Source organism: Lissotriton helveticus, chromosome 12 (assembly GCF_964261635.1).
Source record: "Lissotriton helveticus chromosome 12, aLisHel1.1, whole genome shotgun sequence".
NCBI lineage: Eukaryota > Metazoa > Chordata > Amphibia > Caudata > Salamandridae > Lissotriton > Lissotriton helveticus.
In genome coordinates, this window is record NC_136073.1 from 637,837,577 (window position 1) to 637,851,658 (window position 14,082).

Below are 14,082 nucleotides of genomic sequence, written 5' to 3' on the forward strand. Positions count from 1 at the left end.
TGACTATTTTTCTAAATGGTTATACTTTGATTTTGTTAAGTCACCAGATTCAAACTCCACCATTACTTTCCTGAAGAAAGTTTTTGATTTAGAAGGGTCTCCAAAGTCTATAGTTACAGATAATGGTACACATTTCGTGTCTGATAAAATGCATGCGTTTTTAGAAGGGTTAGATATCAAACAACTTAAAGTAACTTTATATTCCCCATCTTCAAATGGTCTCGTGGAAAGAGGAAATAGAGTAATTAAGGAGGGTATCCAGACTGCAATCTCTTGTGGTTATAAAGTGGGAGAATTTGTGACCCGAAAAGTCTCGCATTACAACACGTCCCCTCATTGTGTAACTGGCGTATCCCCTTTTTCTCTTTTGAGGGGGAGAGAAAATCGTTCTGTTTTGTTTCCATCATGGTTACAAAAAGATTCTGTGAAGAAACCCCTTGAGTTGCGTTCGATCAAGAACGTGGTACAAGAAAAAACAAGATCAAATGAAATTGAATTTTGACAGGGGGTTAAACAGTAATCTTGTTGATGTTGAAGTAGGTGACTGGGTGTTAATTAAAAGTCCCGGAAAGGTAACGAAAGGTCGTTCAAAATTTGGTACACCTGTTCAAGTGTGAAAAGTCAGCAAAGGGTCCGCTTTCCTTAATAAAAGAGGTTGGTGGATTAAGCGTCAATTAGTAAGGATTACGGAACGCCAAGCTGAAATTATTAAAGGTAGAGTGAACTCTAACATTTCTGATGATTTAGATTGGTCTTTTTGGATCAAGGGTTCTCACATAGTGGATGATTCTAGTCGATCTAATGAACCACGTTCGGTCAGACATGATTTGGAAGTCCCATGTCATTCTGATGAACCTCTTTCTGTTGGTCAGAGTGTGGATATTCAAAACCCTGCTGTTAATCAACAATTTTCTTCCTTCGGTAGACGCATTAAAACTCCAGAAAGATACAATGAATTCGTGAAATTCTAGGTACCTTCTAACTTTGCTTTGTTCGTTGTTATAAGGAGGAAGGTGATGTAATGTAATGTAAGTGTTTAGAGTTGTGTCATACGCCGCGTGGAACTTCTCGCTACATGAGGAGTCCCACGCGACGTATGACGTTAGGATTGTGATCTCGTGCATGACATGTTATTGTACAAATGTATGTCCACCCGTGCATGGACGTTGGATCTACGGTTGGCCTTTGTACAGTTGGCTTGCCGCTGATCAGACGCTCCGCTGCCGGGTGGAGTTTGTCTTTCGGAATAAATCATTTATCTTCATCAACAAGTGCCTCATTATTCAACTTATTACACTGATACAAATATTACTGTGGAAACCATGCTTGTAAATGTTGTTGAGAAAATTCTGGACTCTGCCTCATCTCAACTTAAGGAAGCAATTGATAAGAATTTTGACCTACTATGGGGAAGGCTACAAAGGATGGATTCTATCATGGACAATCTTAGTGGCACTAAAGAGAATTGCACCCCTGATAACATGAGGAGGGGCAGCATGCTAGTTCCGAACCGTATAAATCATGGGCCTAATATGCTATTGCCAAGATCTTCTGTGCACAATGATCCCATAGTACCTAATTTATGCACCGTATGTGGTGATCGTACTAACCCTCCTGTCTCACAGCCTAATCATGACCTAAGGACGACACAAAACATATCCCGAGTTCCTGATGTTAATATTATAAATTCAGGCAACAGCTATTCCAGGATTCCACCGCCTGGCATTATCTCTGATTCTGAGGCAATTAACCCAAGTAGGGGCCTAACGGCCACAGACCACATTATAACCAACTGTTTGAGACCTAATGATGATGTTTTGAGTCTACCCCCAGACCCTTGCCCGTATGTGTTCGTCCTAGCTGGCGTTTCTAATCTTACTGGGGATCGGAGGGAGTCCTGGGTAGATCTACATAATAAGTCAGTAGATTGGTTGGTAAAACATAAAAGATTCCATGCCTCAGATATGAATGAAATCCTCATGGTCAGACGAGTAGGGTGGGTTGGCCACTCGCCGAAAAACATTAGCAGTGACTGTATTGTTATTAATTTCCGCAAACCCCAAATGGTCCGACGGTTATTACGTGCCCAAGAGCAATTTTCAACACTAAACACTAGCATTAGCGCACTTCCGCTGCGTTAGTTTTACAAACCCCAAAACACTTTTGCTATGAATGCTCATGTCTTTCCGCTGGGAATTAACAGGTTTCAGGCCCTTTCCAACCTAGATGCCCAAGATTGACAACCATCTAGGTTGGTTGGTCATTCTGATTGTGTGGAGAACACATCAGGGAATGTTTTAGGTTCTACACCAGTCATCTATACGGAGCAGCCGGATGATCGGCAATTAAGGAATACCCAAACACCGGTATTAATTAATCATTTACAACAGGTAGAATATTCTATAGGACCGTATCCCTAGTCCCCACTGATATGCCTGACACGTGCAAATTTCAAATAAGAACAAAGCTGACACTGACTTGAATGTTTTGAGTTGGAACGTAGCGGGTCTACAGTCAAGGCTAGGTGATGAGGACTGGCTGCATGTAATATCTGACCAAGATGTAGTAATGTTTCAAGAAACATGGGCAACACATGAATTACACATAGAAGGGTTTCACTGTTTTAGTATAACTGCACCCAAGCCTAAATTTGGCCGAGCATCTGGGGGTCTGTTCATTGGGATTAGGATTGCTTCTGGAGGGAGGATTAATGTTATACCTACCAACAGTTGTAACATTCAAATATTGAGATATAAAAGGAGTTTACCTTTTTATTTGATTAATTTTTATAACAATGATTTTTATTTTATTCCAAATAGGAATTTTATTGAGCTTTCTAACCATATCTCTAATTTAGACAGACAGCAAGGCTCAGATGGGACTATTGGGATCCTTATAGGTGGCGATTTCAATGCTAAAATTTCATCTAAATTGTATGGCGTGGACACACCGATCTCAGGCCCTGTTTTACGCAGGGGTGTGGAGCTGGATACCTTCTTGGAGCCAACATATTCTTATTAACGTCATGGACGTTGCGGGTGTTGTATCCGCCACAAATTATCAAGCACCCACTTTTAGAGGAAGGAATTGCTCCTCAACTATTGATTTTATTTTTACCTCCCCTTGTCTCACAGACCGTTTATTGGCTGCTGAGGTTACCGCTACAGATTATGGGGACCATAACCCTCTTAAAATAGTCCTGAGATTAGCATCCCGCCCCATGTTCATTAATGAATGTGGGGCAAGGGATATAACACCTTCAACTGATAATCTAAGATTAAATTGGAGGGGTGTTGACCATGGTAAATTGTTCCAGACATTAGCAGAGGACAACATGCATCTAATTATCTCATACTTATCTATTGATGAACCACACCCAAGGGTGATTGAGGATTTTACCAAACTTTGTTTGGCAATTAAAATCCTGTTGTCAGAACCAAACCGCAAGGTAGAAAAAGATCCGAGGTGGTTCAATCATGAGTGTTCGGAGGCTAATAGGAATTTACGCAAGGTCTTAACATCTAATCCAAGATCTACAGCAGATGTAAGAATAGCTAGACGGAGGTATAATATAGCGATAAGTGAGCGGAAGGGCGCCCTCCTTAACAATCGCTGGGAAGCCTTATCTGAGGCAGCCGGTATACAAAAGGGTAATATTTTCTGGTCCGCTGTTAGGGACTTGCGCTCCATGGGTCAACAACTAACACCTGTTAGCTGTACTATCTCGAGCAAGTCGTGGGAGAGCCATTTCTCTCAAATGTAAGCCACGCCCTTACAAGGATCAGTATGAACCAGGCCAACTATCTAGCTTGCAAATTACATTTTGTCAGAGGTGGAAGAGGCAATCGAGCAGAGTCTTGGCAACAAGGCTCCTGGCCCAGATGGGCTGCCCATAGATTTAATTAAATGGAAACCAGAGTTCTGGGCCCCACCCCTTCTGTATGTTTTTAATAATCTACCCTATGCCCTGTTGCCGAGTACCTGGGCCATGAGCACTATTGTCCCAATTTTCAAAAAAGGGGATAGATCTGAACCTAATAATTACAGGCCTATATCCTTGCTCAATAACATCCTAAAGATATTGGGCAGAGTCTTATACAATAAGATCCTAAAGTGGTCAGAAGAAAGTTGCATTTTAGAGCCATGCCAACTGGGTTTTCGTAGCAAGGTCGGGACCACTGAACAGTGTTTAAATCTTAACCTGGTCATTGGGAAATATACCATCGCCCGATCCTCTCCAGTCTATTTGGCCTTTATGGACCTATCATCTGCTTTTGATTTAGTTAACAGGTCCAAGCTCTGGTCCATTTTATTGGCCTATGGACTGGATGAGTCATTGGTACATTTTCTGGCCCATCTCCACAAAGATCTTAAAGCCCAGGTTAGGATCGGCAGAGGGGGTGAGGTCTCGGGAGCCATCAGGTGGGTAGGGGAGTAAGACGGGGTGTGTTTTGGCACCCCTGCTTTTCATTATTTATATTAATGGACGGAGTAATTCCCTGAAACCCTCAACCCCAGATGTCCCCAGAATTAATGGGGAATTATTACCAGTACTATTATCCGCAGATGATGCAGTTCTCATAGGCCGAACTCGAAATTCTCTGCGTGTTTTAGTTAAGACCTTTGTAAATTATATGGGCATTTAGATCTACATGTTAATTTAAAAAAATATTTTATTATGTCGTGTGGGCCTGGAAAGCTCCAGCTCAATTCTATAACTGTAGGTAATGATAAATTGACGTCCACTGGTACCTTTCCATATCTTGGGATGGTCTTTGCTGCGAACGGCTCTTGGACTGATCAATCGGCTCACTCCAGGAGAAAGTTCTCAAAGGCCATCAACTCCATCCTTAGTCTCCCCCGGCCAAAGAAAACAGGTGCTATTTAGCTATTTTAATTTTTTTTAAACTGTAATGTGTCCCAGTAGCTACGTATGGGGCTGAGATCTGGGGTGTTGCGAATAGCCACTGCATCCAGCAGGAAGAAAACAGGTTTTGCAGAAAGCTGCTGGGTGTTCCAATTTCTACCTCTCAATATATTTGCCATAGGGAACTTAACCTAAATTATATTAATGATTTTATCAATTCTCGCCCTGCTCTTTTTTGGTTATCAGTTTGGAGGAACCAATCTGCGTCTCTAACTAGAGAAATCATCAGCGACTGTGTTAAATGTGAGAGAGGAATGGATATTCCTTGGCTGTCGGGGGTCTATCAGAGCCTCCGCAGTATTAACAAAGGTAGCCTCTTTTTAAACCTGAGCACAGCAGAAACATTCCATAAAAATGAGTTAAAAAACGCACTCTACACATTATATAACACAGGAAGGATTAGTATGGAATCAAAGAAATCCTCTGTATTAAGTTATATGAGCATAGAATTGTACAGGCATCCTTTGCCAATATATCTCACTTTACCTATGACTTATTGGGAAAGGAGCCTTTTATTTCGCTTGAGAGCAGGCACTGTAAACGTTTTGCTATGTTTTCCTTTTGGCTATCAGCCTAACCTTGATCACACCCCATGTCTTTGTGACGGTGTGAGTGCACAAACTGACTTGCATTTCTTTTTCCTTTGTAATTATTATTTAAAAAATGTGAAGTGGTTTTTAACCCTTTTTTAAAAAAAGCATAGACCTGTTACCCTGGACAAAGCCCACCAGTGGCTGCTTTCTTTAAACAATGAAGAATTGGTTTTTCGCACTTGCACTTTTTTGAAAATTGCCACTCGAGCTCTTAAGATGATGTCCAAACTCTGACATTTTTATCCCTGTATGAATACCTTGCCAAACCAATTGATGAATTGTTAATGATGCATTATTATAAACTGTCTAATCTATTTTGATATGGATTTTATTATTATTGTTGTACAACTGTTATTTTACTGTGCTTTTATGGATTTATTTGGAATCCGAATAAAGTTATTTTGAACTTGAACTTGACACTGCACCCAATGGGCTAAGCCCTCTTGAATCTGGTTCCCTTTAAGTCCTTCTGAACCTGATTTATCCAGGTTCAGTCACCCTTAGTCTTCCTGTGTCTGGCAGTTCTGCTTCTCCTGATCTTCCTCACCCTTGTCTTAATACTTCAGTTGGTACTCTGGGCCCTGTTCCTATGGCCATGATATCCCTGGCCTTACTACACCTGTTACTGGTCCTCTTGGTGCTGATCCTTCTAATCCGTCTTGCTCTGTTCATCCTTGCTCTAGTGCTCCTTACACCCTTTTTTACAGACCGCTCACCTTCCTTGCTTCTTCTGGGCCCAGTCCTATTGTCCTGGGTCTTCTCTTCCTGGATCTGGTATTGATCCTTCTGGCTCTGAATTTCCTGCTAATTGCCCTTGTCCTTCTACACAAATTCATCAAAGTCCTCTTTTATCTGGCCCTCCTGGGCCTGGTTATCCTTTTGTTAATCTTTCTGCTCATTCTGCCCCTATCCATGTAGCCTGGAACTCCAGGCTGGAACCATCATGGTCCTGATGGGCCTTGTACTGAACCTCCTTTTCCTCCTCACGCTGGCCCTCCTGGTCCTGATACTCAAATCATGATCCTCTTTGCCATGATCTTCCTGGTTCACCATGCCTAGTAAAGTTGAGTATTATGCAGTGAGGCTGGTTAGGCTTCATCATGCAATGCTCTCACAATACCCCAAATGTAGGTTGTTTGGACTCACATTACTAAATCTCTAGCTCAGTCCTGGTAATGTGTCACAGAGCAGTCAGGCTTTACTAGAGGAACATATGTTAAGCATTTCAGAGTAGTTCCAACATGGACAATTAGTAATATACACAACTCAAAAGAAATCTGACACCAATTTCTAAAAATAGAGCGGAATTCGATATAAATTTAGACACATAAATGAACACATCTGGATAAGTATAACTGGAGGTATGGATTTTTGTTGGAAAAATAAACCAGTGTTATTCACTACAGCAAAACTTTAACGTTGCAGTCAATAGAGAAAATGACAAGGGACAATTGGACACTTGCAGATCAAATCCAGTAGAAACCACAGGGGCTAAGGTGATGTGGGTCCAAGGACCAAGCCTCAACAGTCATTTCAATTTTACATGGCTCATTGAGTTTTGGCGGGATTAATTGCTCTATGGGTGCAGTCCAGTGTAATCTCATTGTCTTTCAATTCTGATGCTAAGTTTCAGAATAGGCCCGCCACGTAGTCTTCCAGTCTCCCTGAGTCTGCCTGAAGAAGGACGCCTTTTATTCATATATTAGAATGGCATGATCAGTTTTGTAAGTCCTCCAGACGATAGTAGAGCTCATTATTTTTATTCTGCAATGCTAGCAGTTCCTTTTGGTGCACATTCAGTTCATCTGCCCACTGTTCCTTTGTCTGCTCCAGTGTGTCCAGCTGTTGGCCCAAGTCAGTCAATTCTTTCTTGATGCCCTTGATGTCGTCTGCCATATCTCTCTTAAGGGCAGCAATATTGTCTCTAAGGGTCCTGAAAAGGGTCTCCAAGAAGACCTGAGACACTGGTTCCTCCAATGCTGTGTCACCTGCCTCACCACCAAGAAGTGTCATATAAGTCATATGCAGATATTTAAACTGTGTATATTTCAATCACGTGGTTCTGGAGACCTTCCTAGGATACGGCAGGATCCTATTCTAGTTGGGGACCGGAATTTCCAGAGTAGTATATATAGGGACCACATGATGACCTTTGACTACCATTGTTTTAATTGACTTTATGTGTTTTGATTTACTCTAGCTTGAATGTACGACATCTTTTTTTGTGCATTTTGCCTTGTGATTTCTTTAGGATCTCCTTGAAGCTGTAGAGTGGGAGTGTCAGTCAGTCAGTCAAAATACTTTATTCGGTTCATAATAAAACCATAAAAGTATACTAAACAATTTATGTCAAGACAAAAATTATTAACAAAAAACCATAGAAACACAGCAAAAATATACAAGCTAAAAATGCATACAGTACCTATTATCATTTCGTTTAAAGACATCCTACAAAAACGGGTAAACATTAAAAAAACATCCTCCACATCAATTAATTTCGGCTAAATCATCACATTAACTAATCCCATCTGATTTTTTTCTTTAATCTTACAGCCACGGTGAGGAAGTTAGCAATAGTAAAAATCTCCCATACATTCGAGAGTAGCTGCAAATAATGGAGAGCTGGTTTAACTTGGGTAAAACCTTTGTCTTTTAAAAGAGGTATAATAAAACGCTTACGAATACGAGGAAAGTGCTCGCAAAAAAAGATAAAGTGCATTGTGTCTTTAGTGGAGAAACCATCACAGGAGAAAATCCCCAAATCTTCCTCCCTTTTCCACCCCGGAAATCCATCAAGGAGGAAATGAAATTGGTTCAACCTGAATCTAAGTAATACAAAATGATGATTAGAGTCATTTACAAATTTCAGGTATGGTTCAATAGCACAAGATGTTTTTAGCAATTGGTGAGCCCTTACAGTTGGTTTAACCAGCTCTCTATCCTCTCTGGCCATGCAGGCCACTAACTTATACTATTCCTTGACCCACTTATTGTCCCCTTTCACCAGCTTCTCAGGCGAGTTGAACAGTTCTGATCATCCCAGTTTGCCAGATAACTTATAAACATAACTCAGCCAGGGGATACGGCACCCAAAATCATGTGATAAACAATTTCTAAGGATTTCCTGATTCAGTTCTATGTCAGGGTTTAGCCAAATAGAGATCCATTTTAAAAGTGGGGCAATAGCTATTCGATCCTCCACAAAACTGACTCCACACTCCTGGTGGACAATGTAGCCGGACGTGGATTGAGGGACAGATAAAATATTTTTCAAAAACGTATCCTCCACCACTTGAATAGCCTTCCCATTCTTAAAACCCCAAAGGTCTGCCCCATACATTGCAAGGGAAATACATTTTGCATTATATATCTTTAACAGCGCTTGAATCGGTTTAACTCCCAGTTTACGGGCAAAACCTAAAACAGCTAAGGTGGATCTTGACAATAAATTTCATTTCGCTAATATTTGGGGTGACCATGTGCCTTTGTCGTCAAAGATAATGCCTAGGTATGGAAAAGTAGATACCCCAGACAGCACATTCCCTTCGCAATGCAAGGTCTTTACCCCTTTCACTTTGGTGCCAACCACCATAACGTGTGATTTCGTGAAGTTGACACTAAGGTCTATGGATTTCATAAAAACAGAAAAAGAATTTAAAAGGCTTTGCAGCCCTACCGTAGTACGTGCTAAAAGGGTGGCATCGTCCGCGTGCAGCAATGCCGGGATTAATCGTTTGCCTACCCTCGGTATATCCTTGCACGCCTCGGATAAAACTAAACCTAATTCATTAATGTACAGGGTAAAGCGAAGGGGGCCAAAATGCACCCCTGCCTAACACCATTAACAATACGAATCTTCCTTGTACAATTACCCCTACGGTCGTATCTCACGGTAGCTGATAGGTCCCTGTGCAGGTCAGCAAGGAAGTACACAATATTTTTATCTACGCCCAAATGAAGAAGCATCACCCATAATTTGGACCTGTTCACTCGGTCAAAGGCCGAGGGAAGGTCCACAAAAGCTAAATATAGGGTGCCCTTTTTGGCGATTGTGTACTTTCCAATTAAAAGTTGTAGGTTGAGGCTTTGATCAATTGTGCCCCGCCCTTTCCTAAAACCAAATTGTAGGCCTGAGGGGGTATTAGTTTCTGCCAGCCACCCAGTGAGCTTACTTAAAACCACCCGACCAAGCACCTTAACAGCAGAATCAATAAGGGAAATGGGTCGGTAACAACAGGGGTCCCCTCTATTTCACTTTTTAAAAATAGGTACTATTACTGATTCAAACCAGGTACCCAGCAATCCTGATTTGCAAACCTTATTAAAAACATTACACAGAACCTTAGACCATGTCTTGACATCAGATTTAAAAAGGTCAGCTGGGACGCCATCTGGTCCGGGAGCCTTGTTACATGTCATCTGGCTAATGGCCTCTACCACTTCTGACTCAGTAACCGATAAAGTATAAGCATCATGCACGGGTAAGGAATTAATCGCCCCTCCCGGGTCTGCTCCTTCATAGACTGACTTAAAATGGGAACACCAAACTTGTTCCTGGATACAGCAATCTAATTGGCTATTGAAAGAATCTTGAAAAAAGGTTTATTGACCACTGCCCAAAATTTGGAGCTATTTTTAAGAACATCAATAGATATTAGGTCATTCCAAGCCTCGCATTAATCTCTCGTCTTCTTTCCTCTAGGGCTACTTTATAGGCTTTCCTTAGAGCTGCCGCGATAGACTTATCCACCGGGTCTTGTTTCAATGCCACCAACAATTTCCGATGTGCTAACGAGCAATTAGGATCAAACCATCCCTCCCCGGCTTTATTTTGCGCCCTACCAGGCTGTTTAAGATCATCTGTGACCTGCGTACAGATTTTAGTATAGGCCTCTAAAACATGCTTGTCCCCAGCGTATTCATTCATACAAATACGCATCTCATCTCCAACCTTAGTTAATAGGTTGGTTTGAAAATCCTTCGGAACCACTCAACACCATTTGATTCTGCGGGCCTGGTCTGTGGGCCGGATATCTAATTTATCTGTCTTCCTATTGCCAGTTTCAGGTTTCGTGACCACATCCACCGCGGTCAGGACCACCGGGTTATAGTCACTGAACATAGACCAGATTGCTGTGTAGCCACAGACAGAAAGCGTGGGATGTGCATTTGAAAGCATGAGACAGAGAGAAAGGTGTGGAATATACTTCACTGTCTTGAAGTGTAGTGTTATAGGCAGTGGAGCGCCCAAAAGTGCGTTATAATGTGCATAAGGAAATAAAGTGTGTGATGCTATAGGCAGTGGCGGTACAAAAGGGGGGTGGTGATGGACGGAGCATCCGAACCAATCAAACACTCACACCCAGTCAAAAGATCTGGGTTTAATCCATCACCGTTCTTTAGCCCACTCTGCCACCCCAGTTCAGACATGGCTATATGCAAATCAGTCTGACCCTGTGCCTCATGGGAACAGTCCAGCCCGAGCTGCCAAGCCATGCCTTCCCTGGACCGGAAACAAGCTTCCGAGGACCGGTTTCTGGCATTACAGCCGTCTTCAGCCCGGCTTGCTTGAATCCAGTGGCAAAGTGAGCAAGGGACTCACATCTGAGCATACCCTGCCACACTTATGGCGGCTAAAAGCGGTACAAAAGGGGGTGGTGATGGACGGAGCATCCGAACCAATCAAACACTCACACCCAGTCAAAAGATCTGGGTTTAATCCATCACCGTTCTTTAGCCCACTCTGCCACCCCAGTTCAGACATGGCTATATGCAAATCAGTCTGACCCTGTGCCTCATGGGAACAGTCCAGCCCGAACTGCCAAGCCATGCCTTCCCTGGACCAGAAACAAGCTTCCGAGGACTGATTTCTGGCATTACAGCCGTCTTCAGCCCGGCTTGCTTGAATCCAGTGGCAACGTGAGCAAGGGACTCACGTCTGAGCATACCCTGCCACACTTATGGCGGCCAAAAGCGGTACAAAAGGGGGTGGTGATGGACGGAGCATCCAAACCAATCAAACACTCACACCCAGTCAAAAGATCTGGGTTTAATCCATCACCGTTCTTTAGCCCACTCTGCCACCCCAGTTCAGACATGGCTTCATGGGAACAGTCCAGCCCGAACTGCCAAGCCCCCCTTTTGAACCGCTTTGGCCTCCATAAGTGTGGCAGGGTATGCTCAGACGTGAGTCCCTTGCTCACTTTGCCACTGGAAGTTTTTGGGACTACCACTTTGTTGTGCACTCCATTGCAAATTAGGAGGAGGCATTTACTTAAATTGGTGTATATATATTTGTATATATCTTTTGAATTCAGGGTACAGATAAATGTTTGTTGATATTGTAAATGTTTTGTATATTTGTATATGATGTATATGTGATATTTTGTATATAGATTGTTGATTGTCGTGCCTCCCTAGATGTCCGCTCATATGTGTGTATATGAATTTACCTACATATGTTTCTAATGTTCTATTTGTGTTTCACAAGATAATTAGATGTTTCTTGTTGGAAAATTAAAAAAGGAGTAATCCCTTCAGTACCTTTTTTTTGCTACTTTTTCATCCGTGGATGTCTCCTGCTCAGGTACGGGAGGGTTAAGTGGGCAGAACCCCTAACCATTTTTTGCTTATCTAAGATTAAGTTATAGCAGCCGGTGATGTATTTTCTCTGATTATTAGCATTGTGATGTGATATCTTTATATCTTTTCATGCTTTCCTTTGATTCATTGTGTCCAGTTACTTGCATTTAACAGTGCTTATTTCTTGCATTGGACGTCCAGTATTATTATCATTATCATCTGCCTGTATCTCATACCATGCATCTAACAGTTGCATTTGCTTACTTGTAAGTGTGTTATTATTGCTTACACATACAAACACACGCACACACATACACACACACATAAACATATATATATACACACATTTGCATAATGTTTCATTCAACATCTGGGAAAGCCTTTCTGTTAGAGAGTTTTACACAAATATACCACAAGCTTTACTCTCAAAACTGTCTTTTGATGTGCCTCATTATTATGATAGTGAAACCCCTCTCCAGGTGTTTCCTTGCTTTGCCTTGTCTGTGCCTTTGTGTGGGAGTGCTATATTATTTTATTTGGGAGTGTGAAGAAGGACAGTAATTGAGTGGTTTTGTGGGTATGTGACAGAATGTGTGAGTGTCTGTGTGTGTGTGTGACTGGGTGTATGAGTTGTTCTGTTGGCCTCAGAGTGGGTGTGTGAGTAGTTGCCTGGATTTGTTGGAGGGTATGTGAGTGTTTGTGTGTGTCTGAAAATGGGTGTGTCAGTGGCTGAATGGCAATGTGAGTGGGTGTGTGAGTGGCAGTGTGGATCTGTTATTGGCTGTTTGAGTGGTTTTGTGGTTATGTGAGTATGTGAGTTAAGTATCTATAAGGGTATGTGAGTGGATGTGTGGTTTGTGAGTAGTGTGTGAGCGCCTGTATGGATGTATAAGTCGGTGTATGATTGACTGTGTGGATCTGTGAGTGCATATGTGAGTGCTTGTCTGGGTGTATAAGTGGGTTTTTGGGTCTGTGAATGGGTGTGTGAGTACTTGTGTGGGTATGTAATTAGGGTGTGTGTATGATTTTGTAGATCGGTGAGTAGGTGTGTGAACAGTTTTGTAGGAATGTGAAAGACTGTAGTGTGTGTATTTTTTAATTGAGTGCTGTCAGTGGCTGAATGAGTGTGTGAGTGTTTCGTGCGAGGCTGTATGTTTATATAAATGGGTGTATGAGTGATTGTATGAATGAGTGTCTGTCTCTCTGTGTGATTAGATGTATTATTTGCTCTGTTGGTCTCACAGTGGGTGTATGAGGGGTTTATGGGTCTGTGACTGGATGTGTGAGTGCTTATGTGGGTCTATGAATTGGTGTGTCAGTGGCTGAATAGGTGTGTGAGGGATTGTGTGGATCAGTAAGTGGGTGTGTGAGTGGTTTGGTGTGTCTATGAGTGAGTGTATGAGTGTCTGTAAGGGTGTGTGAGTAGCAATGTGAAACAGAAAATTACAGTTTTGCAAGGATTAGATCCAAGTGAGAATGCATAGTAGTTTACAGGACATGCACTAGTGTGTCTATTCTATTCTATACTGCAGTAATTTGTAAAGTGAATGACTGCCCATGGGCCTCCCTGCAGTTTAACAGCCACTTAAGAACAGCTGTGGAGTAAAGTTACTCCCTGAACAGCCGGGTCTTGAGTGCTTTGCAGAAGGGGAGTTCTAGCTCCAAGACGCAGAGTTTAAGGGGAAGGGAGTTCCAAGGTTCCTCAGGGAGATTGCCTAATCCTAGAAATCTCGAGCAAATGAGCCAAGGCTGATCTCAAATGTCTGCTGGTCACATAGAGAGCTGCAAGTGAGCATAACAGTGGGGGCCCTCTATTGTATATGGCCCTATGGATGATGCAAAGGAACTTGAAGCAGATCTTTGAGGGCTTTGACAGCTGATTGCCACTTGGGGGTATCGGTAAGAAGTTGCGCTTCCGCGTTCTGCAATGTCTGCAGTGTTTTGATGACATAACACAGGGATCCATGGTATAAGGAATTA